The sequence below is a fragment of the Petaurus breviceps genome, unplaced genomic scaffold, assembly GCF_028583685.1.
Source record: "Petaurus breviceps papuanus isolate PSGF00001 unplaced genomic scaffold, PetGlider_PUasm1.0 38, whole genome shotgun sequence".
Taxonomy (NCBI): Eukaryota; Metazoa; Chordata; class Mammalia; order Diprotodontia; family Petauridae; genus Petaurus; species Petaurus breviceps.
Genome location: NW_027186304.1, coordinates 59,395,403 through 59,411,470, shown reverse-complemented (window position 1 = coordinate 59,411,470; position 16,068 = coordinate 59,395,403). Strand labels below are relative to the sequence as shown.

The following is a 16,068-nucleotide window of genomic DNA, read 5'->3' as shown; positions in this document are numbered from 1 at the left end:
CTCTCCTCTCCTCTCCTCTCCTCTCCTCTCCTCTCCTCTCCTCTCCTGTCCTCTCCTCTGAACCTATGATTTCAGTGGTGACAATGCAGACTGGAAACTATTCTTTATAAATGTATAATCTTTGAGAATCACCTGAGGACACGGGAGGGGGGGGGGGCTATATGGTACAGTGGTTATAGAGTGCCAGCCCTGGAATCAGGAGATTCTGAGTTCAAATCCAGCCTAACTATGTGACCTTGGAGAAGTCACTTAACCCTGTTTGCCTTGGTTTCCTCATCTGTAAAATGAGCCAGAGAAGGAAATGGCAAATGACTCTAATATTTTTGAAAAAACAAACAAAAAATAAAATAAAAAAACAATCCAAATGGGGTCACAAAGAATGTAATTGAGAAAACAACAATAACAACAATGGCACTGAGAGACTGATTTGTCCAGGGCCACAGTGCCAGAAGAATCTTGGAATCTTGGACCTAGGTCTTCCTGTATGTGAGGACAGCTTGCACTCTACTACACCTCATTGCAATTAGACTCATCTCGTATGTAGGGTATTTCGGATAGATTATTAGTTTAGGGTGAACTTGGAGGACACAAAGCTATGTATCTTTACTTAAGGTCATACAACTCAATTTACTGATAGCTGACAGATGCCACATTCTCTCCCTTCCCTTTAGGAAGTAGTCTAATACTGTTGTACCATTTCATCATATCTCATGAATCATTCTCCATGGAGAATGGCGGCAATTGCTCTAACCCTCCTGTCCTATTGGCATCTGGGTAGTAATTCAGGTTGGCATCTCAGCTATTGAAGAGGGAGAGCATGGATGAGCTAGTCCTAAAGAAGACCCAGAGTTCTTGTACATATAATCATCCCATAACACCCAACCCACTGTTACCAAAACAAGGAAGAAGGATCATTCTTCCTTGCTTCTACACATATGCCTGGCTGCCCTTCAGGTTCATTTTAGAAATACTGGGAATGGATTTGTATAATCTAATTTGCTTTAAATATAACCTTCCCTATGTTGTCAGTATATTGTATGTGGAGGGAGTGTGGGGGATTTGTGTGTGTGTGTGTGTGTGAGTATGAGAGAGAGCCTGTGTTTGAATCCTGGCTACAACATTGTAGGACTATGGACAAGACACAAGACACTTAGCTTCCTTAAGCCTTAGTTTTCTCATAAAAAATACGCACAATATGTTTCATAGTATGTATGGTTAGAAAAATACTCTGCAAACCTTTAAGCACTGTGTAAGTGTGCATTATAATTATTACATCTCTATTCACTCCCCACACAAATATCCTTAGCCACTAGATGCAACCCTGTATATTCTCCCTTTAATTTTGATCTCTAAGCAAAATCAAAGTCCCAAACATCCATATCCATCCAGGATTATTTTTGTCTTTCCTTCACTGGATTCCCTAGCAGTCCATAGAAAACACTTCTACTAGAGGCCTTTTATGCTTGCTCCTTTCCCAACATTATCTTCCTTCTTAGAAGTTGTAGGGGTTGTATCATCAAAGCTAGGTTCCTTACTCTTGGTTTCAAGATCAATTCACTACTCACTTCTCTGCTTTTCTTACATCTCCGAGTTACTTTTTTCCCTTCGACTGCATCTGTTCTCCTGACTGCTTTTCTCTTCTTCTCACTATGAACTCTGGGGCTTTTCTGACGTACTCCTCACACTTTAAAACTTCTAGACACACTCATTAAATCTCAATGTTGGTCAAAGGACACCCCAAAGTCCTTCAGTCTAGCCCACATTCAAAAGATGAATCCCCTCTACATCATCCCCTGTATCATTCAGACACGTTAATCTTAATTAATTCAGGGCTCAATATCTGAAAAGGCAACAGTTCCATTTGCGGAAAGTTTGAATTCATAGGAATTTTTTTCTCTTTTATTTTTTGAAAAAATTAAAGGAAAGCTCAAAAGTTTTCTTTTCCCCAGTTACATGAAATTGCAGTACCAATGAGCATTTCTCTTCAATATATACATATATGTGTAGATATACATATCCATGCACATATTAGAAATATATCCATGCACATATAAATACATATATGTGTATATATGACATCTCAGAACATGCTGCTTTACCTTTTGTTTCATTTTAAATGTATATAATATGTATTGTGGAATCCTAAAGCAGAAAGGAAATCACAGATTATCTCCTTTGCCATTTTCTTTTAAGCATTTTAATCTATTCCTAGATAAGTGCATAACGCCATCATTTTGCTTTTTTCATAAGGTGTATAGTTTCTAGGAGAGTTAGATATGTGTCTTTGTAAGTATTCCATGTAAGTGACACTGTTTATTATTATTGCTTAAATTTAATTTTATTTTTAATCTATGGACTAAAACAAGCATTTCCATAACATAAAAAATGATTGCACATGAAACTGAAAATCTGCTATGCACAACTTGCTATTCCTTTCAAATATACAACAAAATTGTCATACAATTTTTTCCCTTGCTCTTCCCTCCTCCCCCTGCCCTAGATATAGCCACCATTAGATACAAATAGGTATATTTAGTAATCCAGTACAATGGCTATCTAGGCACTACTTGACAGAGGCCACAGGGGCTGGCAACCTGTGCCACCCCTGCTTTTTTACCAGCCATTTGTGTTTAATCTGATTAATTGCTCTGGGGTTGTCTGACTTCTCAGGGGAAGTAAGGTAGCAGGTTCTTATATTCATTGGCTCTTCACTATCACCTCAGTTATTCTAAAGAAAGGTGCTATTTAAAAAGAGTTCTAATTATAGAAATGAATGTGGGTTTAAAGTCCTTAAAAAGCTCTCCCCAGAAAGGGGAATTTTTTTAAAAGTGCACATTATATAAACATAAATTAGGTATAAAATAGTAGTATTCCCCTCACCCTGAAAAATAATAAATATTATAGAATCATACAATGATTAGAATATAATCCAATAACTTATCGTTACTAGTGTAGTCAGTTGTAATGCTAATATTCAGGTCTAGTTGAGAAACTAGGTTTGTAGACTATTGATTAGGCAGTTTACTTTTGACCTCCACTAAGTACAGTCCAATGAAACATCAAATAGAATCATTTCCCTGGGCACTTTGCTTTTTAGTGCTGACCTTTTTCTTTTTTGAAAACCCAATCCTTCTACTACAGCTGCAACTTCAAACCTTTGGTTGATGCTGCGCTTGTTACTGTTACTTGAAAACCTCCAAGGACCTTTTGATGTTCATAAGGTTGTTTCTAGAGGGAAGGAAAGTAGGAGAGACAAGGCAGACAGGGACCTTAGGCACACACCTGGTTAGTCAAGTCTACCTTCCATGTGTGAAGCAGTTGCCTCAACTTGCCATGTGATGGCAAGGAATAGGGATAGGGATAGACCCTCCTTTGTAGTCACATACTGTCTTCTCAAAAGCTGCCTCCAAGAAGTCTTCCAGCTAGAGGTCAGCTCTTCTACCAAGTGTGTAACCTGGTATCATCAGTTTTTCTGACTCAGCAGCTAACTGGGAATATTCAGCCCAGCAATGATCTATCTATACATGGCTAAAAGCCCACAGAGAATATCTGTACTTGCTGAAGTTTCTACTCAGTCCTCTGTAACAGCAAGCATCCCAGAATACCCAGGATGGCTGCTAGCACAAGTTCTTTGATTTATTTTTCTAAAGGAAAGCAACTCAAAAGGGGCTGACAATCTTACTTTAATCAAACATTTGTATCATTCACTTAGTTCAGGGAAAAAGTCAGCACCTTGAACTTCAGAAAATACAAAGAGAAATTGCAAGCAGACAAAAAAATACAGATGGAGAAAATAACACACAGACCAACAGACAGGGCTTCTAGCTGTCTGACCATCACATATATACTGTGTTAGTTACCAGAGAGAGAAGCACCAATATCTGGATTTCCAAAGCCAGGGGGTCTCAACAGCTGCCCAGAGTCTTATCTGGCCAAACCACACAGTTCTTCCCATAAGTGAGCCCTGAAGAAAAACCTTACTTCAGAGTATATATATATATATATATATATACATACCCTTCTTCAGGGTTAGAGGACATCACAACGTTTGTGATCCAGTGACTAATTACAAAGTAACAAAAGGTATGTGCCTTCCTGAAAAACAAGTCTCCCCTAAGCAAGCTTCTCCTGTTGGGTTCTACTTGAGGCCCATTAGGGCCAGGGAAGATTTTCAAATTTCCTTACCATTATATCCTCCAAAGACAAATAGAAAATATTTGCACTTGCTCTTTGGTAAGCTAGTGGTAGAGTGTAAAGGGTGGGGGGAGGTGGTTACAGTGGTATTTAGATAGGGACCTGCTCTAGGCTAGGCTTGACTTGAGCCATTCCCATGGTAGTTTATGTTCAATACTGCTTCAGTACACTCAACAGGTAACAAAAGGAACTTTACTTAGCTATAACAAGAGAATGTTCAACAAAGATGGGCTTTGAGCATACCTGGAGGGCAAACCTGGAGATCTTGGAGCTGTTTTGTACTAAAGGGACCAGGAAATTATGTAAACTGCCTGAGTCTTAGTCCTCTGAGCAAATTAAGTCTCTCAGATGGTTTTAATACCTTTTAATGAAAAAAAAAAACTAGCCTTACTTATATGTGTATAAGGATATGAAGAGGGTGGGTGGTGTTAGGATCTTTTCCAGAGCCATATAAAGATTTACCTCTTAATACTCTAAGGTTGTGTGATGTTGTTGTGGAGTGTTTTCCCTCCGATGACTCATATCGACATCAATCTATGCTTTATAGATGGTCTTCAACAGTTGATATGGCCAAAAATTTATCAGTTGCAATCCACATGGTGAAGAGGTTTTGAAAAGTTAGCTGGAAAGGAAAAGTGAAGTCATGTTGTGAAGGAAATAAAATGCCAAACAGGAGATATTGCAATAAAAAGTCACTGAAGTTTATCAAATAGGAGATTGACATAATTTGCCCTGTGCAAAAAGTTAGCAATATTTTATTTGCAAGCTGACTTTCTCAGAGTGTGTATTTGTTTATTCTTGGTAATCTATTTTATATAAAAATATATTTTGGCACCATATTTTTAAAAAATCGACATACCTCCATTTATAATGCCTCATTCTGACAAATGGCTTTTAGACATAGACCCAGAGAAGTACTTGTTATGAAGATTATTTTGTGCAGAGATTTTGTTCTTTAATGCTATATAGGATTTGAACTTTGCATTTATTATTTCAAATGAAATTGATATCTTTGGTGTTACCAGATAATTGATCCATTCCATTTTGATGAGACAAATTTCTTGACTAAACAGTGTTGGATTCTTAAAAATAATATCACTTGGCAATTGTGTGAAGAATGAATGGAGGAGGGGGAGATCAATTTGTTGCAATAGTCTCGGCAAGAAGTTATGAAGTTCTGAATTAGTATGGCGGACATATAATTGGGTAAAAAAGGAGAGACAAATGTGAAGGATATGGTGGCAAAGTCAGCAAGATTTGGCGACAAAAAGGAGATGAGAGTGGTGATGGTGGGAAAGTAAAAAATAAAGGATAACTGAGATTGCAAATCTACATTACTGGGAAGATGATGTTAACCTTTCCTGAAATAAGGAAGTTAGAAGAAAGGGACAGTGATAATGAGTTGTTTTGGACATAGTGAGTTTGAGGTACTTAAGAAAAATCCATTTGGCCACCTGTAAAGCCAATCACGAACAGCTCTCATGAGCTGTGAATACCTTTAAGGATCTAATCCCATAGTATAGTGAACTCTCTTTATCACCAGTAAACTAAAGCAAAACATTCAAGAAACTAAAGCACAACATTCACAACAATATAAAATAGCTACTTATTTCTAAGGTGACCACACAGTCTTAAACAAAACACATCATTCAGTAAGCCACAATAATCTCATTAGTCATTGCAGAGTACCCAAATAAAGTCTTCTTTCATCTTCGAGGTTGACCACTCCCATCTCTTGCCTGGATTCATACATATGTAGCTCTCTACTCCAGTTCTGTTTCTCAGCCAATGGGGACAACTCTACTCCAAGCTCTCCACAGTTTCTCTTTCTAGAAAAAAAAAATTAACAGGTCTACAACAATATTTACACAAATTAAGCTTAATGGAAATACAATATTTACACACATTGCCTGGCACTATCATCTCAATTCACTTTCTGTCTGATAAAGTAATACAAATCAACAGACAAGGCTTCTGTCTGAGAAAACAAATGCAAATCAACAGTAAAGTCCCGGAACTTCTGTAACAACAGTAAAGTCCTCTTTCAACAGACAGCATGCTTTGTTCTGACAAAGTACCATCAACACAGACAGAAGAGACAAAGTGTTGACATCACAAGCATTCTCTCTCTTAGCTTTCAGAAAGTAACACATATTAACAGAGTGCCAAAATTGCAAGCATTCTCCCTTTCATTTCTGCATGGTCCCAGCTCTGCTTGAGCTTTTCTGTGCTCTGCTCCTTCCTGTTCCACTCTTTCTGTTCTGATCTTTCAGCAAGTTCCTCCCACTCTGGGCTCCATGTGATGACATCAGGCCTATTAAGGGCAGGGAAGGTCTTCAAATTCCCTTAGGCCTATTAAGGGTAGCACAATGTATACTGTTTCCAACAAAGATATATCAAATATAATCAAAGGAAGACTCAAAGGCACTTGAATAGCTGAAACAAGCAGCAAAATACTACTTTGCCTGCCTTTACACCCACCATGTTTAATAGGTAGTGTGAGGTTGGTTGTCAGAAGGTCTAAATCTAGGAATCATCTGCATAGATACAGTAATTGAACCCATGATAACTGATGAGTCCACCAGGAAGGAAAGAGCAGAATATGAAGAAATGTTCCAGGACTAAACCCCTAATAACAGATACATCATTGATTGCCAGTATTGGCAATATATTGCCAATATTCAATTAGCTATAACAAGAGAATGTTCGACAAAGATGGGCTTATTATTATATTATTATTATTATTATTATATTCAAATTAGATGAAGATTTTTCGTTTAGGAAAAGCTATTAGTGACTTTGTTTTGCTGGTCTAGACTTTGAGAACCTAAGATTACTTCCATGACAAAAGGAAGCATCAGAAGAGGACTTCAGTGGAGTTGTAGGATGATGTAGGTATGCAGGTATATGTAGATGTCTGTTTAGTAAAGGTGATTTTATGATGTTGAATAGAAACAAGGAATCAAAAGTCCAGCCCTATTGTTTTACATTATACAGATTTAGTACTTTTATCTTTAAAATATTTTTGCTCCTTCAAAGGTGATTTATAAACATTGATGGTATTTATATAGGATTTTAGTTTTCAGAATTTCATGTGCCAGCTTATTTGATCCTTACAAGAGACCTGTGAGGTAGATGAAATTATTATCCCCATTTGATAGGTGAGAAAATTAAGGCACAGAGCAATTAAGTGAATTGCCCAAGATCACACAGGTAGTGAGTGTCTGAGGCAGGATTCAAACTCAGTTCTTCCTGACTCCAAGTCCTATACTCTATCCATACCTAAGGTCATTCAAAAAGAAAAAAATATATATAATAATCAGAATAATTGTTATGATAAAGATAAATTAAATCTAAACCATTTTCACATAATTTAAGTACAGTAAGGATTTCTTGACACTTGCTGATAATTTTAATAACTCACTGATTATGATAATTTAATCAAATTTTCCTTAAAATATGGTGTCAAAATAGCTATTTTTCTAAATGAAAACCTTTCATTCAGATGTTTAACTCCTAAACTATAAGAATTATTTGTCAGTCTTATAGAAAATCCCTAAAGACTATAAGCCATGCCACCCCTTTCTAATCCTAGACCTGCTGAAAAAAGAGAGAAATTTTATAGTTGGTGAGTCAAAATGAATCTTCAAGTCATAATAATAGTAGAGGTCACTGTTAGTTGTTAGCCTACTGGTGAATCACAGACTTAGAGATGGAAGGGAAATTTGAGGTCATCTAGGCCCCCTTTTCTTTTACAGTTGAGGAAATTGAAACCCAGAGAAGTAACTTGTACCCAGATCACATAGGTATTAAGTAGCAGAATCTAAACCCCAGCCCTTTGACTCCAGAGTGCTGCTAACTTGAAACCTTTACTGGTAAATCTTTAAGGTGGTTGCTGCTACGGTAGGATGTTCTTCCCTTGACTGAGGGTTTCATTTCATTATGAGATAGAAAGACAAATACAACACACAGAGAGTTCCCTCTCCCTTCAGAGTCTTCATTGTCCATGCACAGAGACTCTCCATCCCCACTCCCCCAAGAAAACAAGGGTATTAGGAAAATGGAAAGTAGCTCCTCTAAAGACTCCCAACTATTACTCAACTATTTTCCCACCCAGCTTTACTGCTAGATTAAGACAAGTACAGTTGACTTTTTTTGCATTCCGCTCTTAAGCTAGATCAGGGTTGCCAAGGCAATTCCTAGATGCAGTACATTTGTTTGTATTTGACTTAACAAGTACATGCTGAAAGGTAAATGAAGATCAGTAACTTATACCTCCTGAAAGTAATTCTCCATCTCATTTTTTTGTTTCTTTCTTTGGGCCACATATTCTTATTTCAAGTGTTTTGTCGAGGATAGGGTCCTTAGTCCTATTGCACTTGGTGGTAGTGTTGTAGGTGGACATTCACTCACTAGACATTAGGAATGACATTGTTAATGCTCCAAAAATGGCATGCTCTCACAAAACATCCTGCGTGAAGTGAGACTGACTTTTTCATTCAGTCTGGGGAAGATGAACTTGTCAAATGACCCCTTTATGGGCCATGATTCTGATTGTCATGAGAAATGTAATTAAACAGATGTGGTTGAAGAGATAATGTAACTCAACCCTGTCTTGAAAATTGAGGTGTTTTCCCAAGGAAATCAGATATCCTTTCTGGATATTGAGCCATTACAAGTTCAGAAAACTTTTTATTAAGGTTTATACATCAATTTTCTATAGACTATGTGCACAGATTTAACAATTTGTGGATTTCAAGGTATGTGGAACACTTCAGCTATAGCAATCAGAATATATAGCCTAGTCTAGGAAGATGCCAGTTTATTTCATATAACCTAACTTGGAAGAAGTATATAAAAAGGAAAATAAGAATACTCAGTCAAATATATATGCATCTATATTATATTTTATATATTTATTTCTATATATAATAAAATATATATTTAATATATATTATATACATTTGCTACTTATTTATATAAGGTTAAGATACCCTCTCCTCCCCCATCCCCCATGAAGAAAAGCACTTGGAAATATCTCAGCTGGCACTTGTCACTCATTTGAGTACTTATAGAAGACATATTAAGATCCCATTTAGTATTTAGAAGGATATAATCTCTAGACCAGGAATTCTTACCCTTTTTTCTATCATGGATCCCTTAGGCAAGAATGAGACCAGAGAATTAATTGGCCTAAGATCATTCAGTAGTAAGTGACAGAACTTAATTCCATTCCTTTGGCAGTCTGGTGAAACCTATGAATCACTTCTCAGAATAATGTATTTTTTTAAATAAATAAAAGAAAATAAATATCATTAGAATGGAAACAAATTATATTGAAGTAAAAATGTAATTTTTTTCTCATCCAAGTTCATTAGACCCCCTGAAATCTATCCATTGGTCTTTTGGGTGTCTTTGGATACCCAAAAATGATCTAGAGTAAAAAAGAAGTGTAGAAGCAACATGGAAAAATAAAAGAAGAGAGTATAAAGTATAAGATTTTCAAAGTAGAGTTAATTTGAAAATATTTAAGGAATTTCTTTTAAAGTCTTAAAAAAAATCTAGAGTAGCAGCTGACTTAGTAGATAAATGGAGTCTCAGAGGAGTCTTGACTCTGATTGTAGTCCCGACTCTTATGTGCACTGGTTCTTTGATACTGGACGAGTTACTTAGTGCTTGAGGCACTCACTGATAGAATTGATAAATTATAGAAAAGTTGCAGATCTGCACTGGTAAAGGGAGTTTGTCACTGGAACTCCCTAAACCAATGAAGCACAGTCCCACTTGCAGAGCCCAATGATTTGCTTTGCTCCTTTGCCAGGGGCAAAGTCTGCTTCTGTACCTTTTTCACATTCATTAGAGGGCACTCAAATACCAACTATTTTCCTCACAGGGTATTAAATGGAACCTATCAGAAAAGGTGAGAGTGGTTGTACTTTCTTGGGTGATATTGGAATTGGCAGAAAGTGTTCAAGGGAAAGCATTGTACAAACAAGTAGCAATAGGGACTTTCAATCTATAGTGAACTTAATAATTAGGTTCCTCCTTAAAAAAAGGAAACATGCAAAGTATGGACAGATGCATAATATTTATGAAAATGTTAAAATACATTGACAATTTTAATATATATATAAAGAAATATTTTTCAAATCCAAGAAAGAACTCACTGTAACATAGTCTAGAAATAATTGTCTGAACAACATATGAACATTGCTTATGTTTTGGCAACTTAGAAAAATTTTTAAAAATTTTCAGGTAATGGTCATTATTTTGAACTTTATGCTTTTTTCTTCCCTGAATTTAGTCAACTCGCCTTCTTATTATAGATTCACAGACAGAATGCCCTTGTCTTTATGTTCCAGATAATTCAGAAAAATATGTAAACAATTCAGAATGTTTATGAGTAGTGCAGAATGTAAAGATCAATTGGTTTAAGTTCTCTTTCCTATTTGATAGAAATGCTAATAAAAGACTGAAGTACTCAAAGAAGAGGGAAAACCAGCTAAAGGACATAACTAGTCCATACACTGAAAATTCTTGTAATTCTCTCTCTTACAAAGTAGAACACTACTTCTAAATATGTTTTAAACATACAAACAAATTCAAAACTAGAAAATCAAGCTTAGGATTCCTCATCAGTGCAAGGAATGAAGTTCAATATGGGGACATTGCCGACAATGATATGACTTAAATTCCTTTAAAAAAAACAAACAATAAACAAACAACAAAACAACACCAAAGAGCTGTTTGCTATTGTGTCAGATATTTTGCCAGTCCATGAGAATACAAAGGAGGAAAGCTGATATAGGCTGTACCATCAGGAAGCTCACAAAAAGCAAAAATCTCTGTTGGTGACTGTATGACTTATGTGACTCTCTTTGAGTCCCGTAGCCCTGTTTTTCCACATTTTCTCTTTATCTTTCTCTAACTGGGCTTGTCTACTTTAAATCACCTGATCAATCAGGTAAAGCTGAAAGTGGTCCCAAGATAGGATCTCTTTCTGTCAAACTAAGCACCTCCTCTGTACTGATGGCATAGTTTTATCATCTGAAACCAAGAGCAACCCTAAGCAGCTAAACTTGTTGGCTAATTATAGTGAGAGGGAGCCGCTTAGCATCCATTATATCAAAACATATGTTATTATATTTGGCAGTCATTCTTCAAGAATTCATCTACTTAGAGGTCCAACTTATCCTGTAGGACCCACTAGTATGCAGTATTATTCAAAATAAAACATTCTACAAGGACTGAATGACGTACATTTATGGTCCAAGCAACTGATTTGTAACACCTGCCCTTCAATTTGTTCAGGCTAAAACTCTATTGTATGCTTTATGTCAAAGAACTCTGGGATCTGAATCAGCACTTTTCTAAATTCATTAGTAGATTAAAACTTAAGTTATTTCTTGAGAGAAAATGTGGTCCTGTCCATTAAGAGTGGCAGCCTTACTTTGTTTTCTCTCTGGTGTACAGTAGGGTAGGGAGGGAGGAGGAAGACCTATGCTTTATTTTGATGTAGGCAACTATTTCCTTCTGGGCAGTTGGGTGACTCTCTCCAACAGTCTTTGAGAGTTGCCTAGGGACCTATAGGATTAAGTAACTTGCCCACCGTCACAGAACTAGTTATTCCAGAATAAGACTTGTGGAGTCTTCCTGTCTCCACAACAAGTCTTCTATTCATTATGCTATGCTGTCTGTCCCTACAGGTCATACCATGAGAAAATGAGGTATTAATCTTTCTGGGTGAGAAACATAGAGTACTAAGTGTTTCCTATAGAATGTTAACTCTGTCTCTTGGAAATCTCTAAAGCACATAACATAATCAACACTTCAAACACTTATCTAGTAACTCAATCATGAATTGGTTGAGATCTAGGACTTGCCACAAGCTTGCTTGTGATGGCTGACATTTGAGAGATATCTTGAAATATACGTGTTAACCATCTATTCCCCCAGGTTGTGTAAGATCTATACCTACATTAAGTTAGGACATTAGAAAGGTAGCTGCCAGAAAAAAAAGTCTCTCACTCAGATTTAATGTTATGCCTTCAGCTTTTATATAGTCTTGATATAAGAAATGTCCATTTGAAGAATGTCTATATCTTTTGTAAAATTATAGATGAAGGCAATGTCCATTATGGTGCTTGATAACTCTTACTGAAAGATGCATGTGATTAATTTCTCCTAAAACTTAGTATCAGGATAATATTCATCTCTTCAGATGAACTTGAACACTGCCTTTTATTAGACAATGAGAACTATATAACCCACTATTATAATGCCTGCTAGGATGGTCAGAGCTAAATTCAGTGTTAAGCTATAGTAACTAACTCATATCTAGGTGTTTCATACATTAATTTGTCTTCTCCTTTTAACTCCCTGTCCCGCGTCACACACCCTTTCTTGGTTGTTTTAGTATCTAATTATCCTGTGTTTATGTGTCTTAATTTTGTAATGTGTCTTATTTTAAGTGGAAATTTTTATATTTTATTTTTTCCAATTACATGTAATAATTTTTAACATTCATTTTTTGGGTAACATATCTTTACTGCTTTTTGAAAGGAGGTGGTTTATAAATAAATTAAAATGCAATTTAAAATAAAATGACTGAATAACAAGCACTTTGCTAAACCATGTATTTTGGTTTATGAATTCTGGTCCTCATTGGCCTTTGTATTGCTCCATTCTATGCAGCAAATCATATACTTTCAATGAATTACCTCAGTTTTCTCATAAGGGCCCATCATTTATCAGTGAAGAATATTTTGGTCATAGACTAAGGCATGTCATTACTGGTGGAGGGACCCGTGTGACTAAAGGGCAAGATACAAAAAAACAGAGGGAAGGGACAGTAGGAAATGACTTTCACATCCAACCTGAGGATAGTGATAGTTCAAAGTGTTTCTGTCTCTAGTTGGATCCATTTCATTTCATTATCATCATTATTCTTGTTTATAATATACCTGATCAGGTATCTTGAAAATGGCAATTTCCTAGGGGCAAAACAAGGTTTATGTGAATTTAATTGTCCCTTTTTCTTTTAAACTATTTCCTTTAGACCAAATACTCATCACAACTGGTAGAATTTAAGGATTATTTTATGCAGGTTTTGAATCCTAAAGAAATGTGTGGCTTTTCTATTTTTGGCACATTTACCTTGAATTAGTAACTTTGTAAAGTTCAGAATTTTATAGTGGTTCTCATACACATATGCACATTTTTCTTTCTCATGATTTAATTTAGAAGTTTTGAGGAACAATTTGTGTACCATTTATTTGTGACTTTCATGATTTGGGTACTTTTCAGAAACAATTTATTATACCTTGCAATGAATCAGAGTTTTCATTTCAATGTTTTGAAGTAGCTGTAATAAGAAATGAGTAGAATATGTGGATATTTACATTTTCTTTTTTTTTTTTTAAGCAGTTGGGATTAAGTAACTTGCCCAGGGTTACATAGCCATTTTTTTTCCTGTGGATGTTAAGTATCTAAGGCTGGAAGCAATCCTGCCTTCCGACTCCAGGGCCGGCGCTCTTACTCACTGCGCCACCTAGTCACCCCAATATTAACATTTTCTAAGAGCTGCTGTAAAGCCAAGCATGAGCAGCTTTCCAAAGGACTGCAGCTGTGAACAGCTTTAAGGTTCTGATCACATAGTATAGCAAACTCTTTATTTATTCAGTAATAAACTAAGACAAAATATTCACAGAAACCAAAGTACAGCATTCACAATGTTATAACATAACACCTTATCACTAAAGTGGCCACATAGTTTTCACCAAAGTGGCCACATAGTTTTAAAAAAAAGATATCATTCAGTAAGTCCTTAACTCAATCATCCTTAAGGAACAAGCCTTCTTAAGGGACACAAAGTGCAAAGGTCAAAGTTCTCCACCCCTAGGTCACATTGTCTTAATCTCTCAGTCAAAAAGTCTTCTTTCTTCTTGATAGGAGATTAGTTTCCAATCATCCTTAACTCAATCATCCTCAAGAGGTACAAGATACAGAGTGCAAAGTTATCCCACCCCTAGGCCACAGTAAATCATCATCTTCTCAGTCAGCACTAAGTACCCAAAGAGAGGGCTTTTCATCTTGACTCAAGGCTGGCTCTTGGATTCCATGGTTCTTATTCCATGGGTGAACTCCTGCCTGAATCTATCCAGCTGTCACCTGGATTCACAGGTAGGCAGCTCTCAGCTCCTCGTCTAGTTCCTCCTCCAATTCCATATTGAAGCTCACAGTGTCCGGTCCACCTCAAGTCCTTTGCAGTTTCTGTTTCTGGGAAGACAAAGTTTAACAGAGACACAGTCACATTCATGCACATTGCTGGCACCATCATCAATTCATTATCTGCCTATGAAATCAACAAAAACCCACCAACAAGGTCTGAGAACTCAACATACATCATCAGTATGGTCCTAGGACCTCTGAAACCCTCCTCCAGGACTTCTGTAAACAGACAAGAAAATCCTCTTTCAGGGCTTCCAATAAGGTCTAGGGCTTCTGTACAAAGTACCCCAAGCAAAAATCAATACAGACATAACAGACAAACAGTGCTGGCCTCCACAACAATTTCCCTTCTCAGTTCTGCTCTCTTCCAGCTTGGGCTCCAACTTATCCTCCCTGTTCCACCCCTTCCTGTTGCATCAGCAAGTTCCTCCCACTGTGGGTTTCACAAGTTCTGTTTCTTATCAAAGACTTAATATAATCAAATTAATAGCTCAACTGAAACAAGGGTCTAAGTACTTGTTTGCTTGCCATTACAGTTGGGTGCAGTCAGAAACCAGAGATCCTACTGTATATAGATGAGATTCCCTGTTGTAATGGCAATGTAAATTTTTATGATCTCCCCTGCCCCTAGGCTGAAGTGTACCTGGAGCCTGGGGTGGGAGGCTTGTTTTTCAGTAGATACTTCTTGATTGGCCAGTGGGTCCAGAAGGTTGTTACATTCTCTGAGCCAGGAGAAGGCTATATAAGCCCTGATCTGTAGCTTTGTTTTGGGGCTCACTTTGAGAAGTGCTCTGTGATTTGATCTGGATTCTGGGAAGCCGTTGTCCAGAGTCCCCTGGCTTTGAAAAACCCAGATGTTGAAACCCAGATGTTGATTTGATATGGATGTAATGGTTGGACAGGTTGGAAAGCTGTCTACTTGATCTGTTTCTGTCTTGATAATTCTGCCTGTATACTTTGAAGTTCAGGGTGCTGACCTTTTTCCCCTGAACGAGGTAAATGATATATGTTTGACTGATTAAAGTAAGCTTGTTAACCCATTTTGAGTTGCTTTCCTTTAACAAAGCAGATCTAAAAACCTGTGGTGGTAGCAAACCCTGAGGATGCTTGGGGTGCTTGCTGCTACACCTGTGCATTCCCTTTTCCCTACTCTCCTTTTGAAAGCATGTCTATTCATATTTTATCATTTGATTTCTGTAGAGTATGGAAACTTTCCACCTTCAGTACTGCTTCTGGTTACTGCAGAGAACTTTTTCACAAAATGATATTATAAATATGATGAATGTAAAAATGCCTGTAGTAAGTGAATATTGAATTCTAAAAGTGTATTATTCCATAGGCTTTATTATAGTTACTTTCACTCTCCCTCCAAAAAAGGGTAGACGATAAATTGTGTAAATATGCTATATTGAGTGCAGATTCCATCAGTCCTTTTTAGCTTTCATTTTAAAATGTTATGGTGTACTTTTTCTGAAATGGAAAAAAAAAACCACATACTTCTTTCTAAATGCAGTGTTCTTTTATGTCTGACAAAACTTCACATTTTTCTGGTCTAATCTTCCTCTATATCCTAGAAGTTGTCTGTGTACTACTCACACTCTTCTTCCTACTTGGTTCTTTCCTGTTTCTGCCCTTTCTTTGTTA

The 16,068-nt window shown here is 36.7% G+C and overlaps 2 protein-coding genes across 2 annotated transcripts in view; both read left to right on the top strand.

Annotated features, from left to right (window-relative positions):
* Nucleotides 1-16,068, top strand: part of PXDNL (peroxidasin like) — a 557,041-nt gene that overhangs the window by 339,010 nt on the left and 201,963 nt on the right. The gene's annotated exons all lie outside the window — the stretch shown is intronic.
* Nucleotides 1-16,068, top strand: part of PCMTD1 (protein-L-isoaspartate (D-aspartate) O-methyltransferase domain containing 1) — a 548,363-nt gene that overhangs the window by 407,144 nt on the left and 125,151 nt on the right. The window lies entirely within an intron of this gene.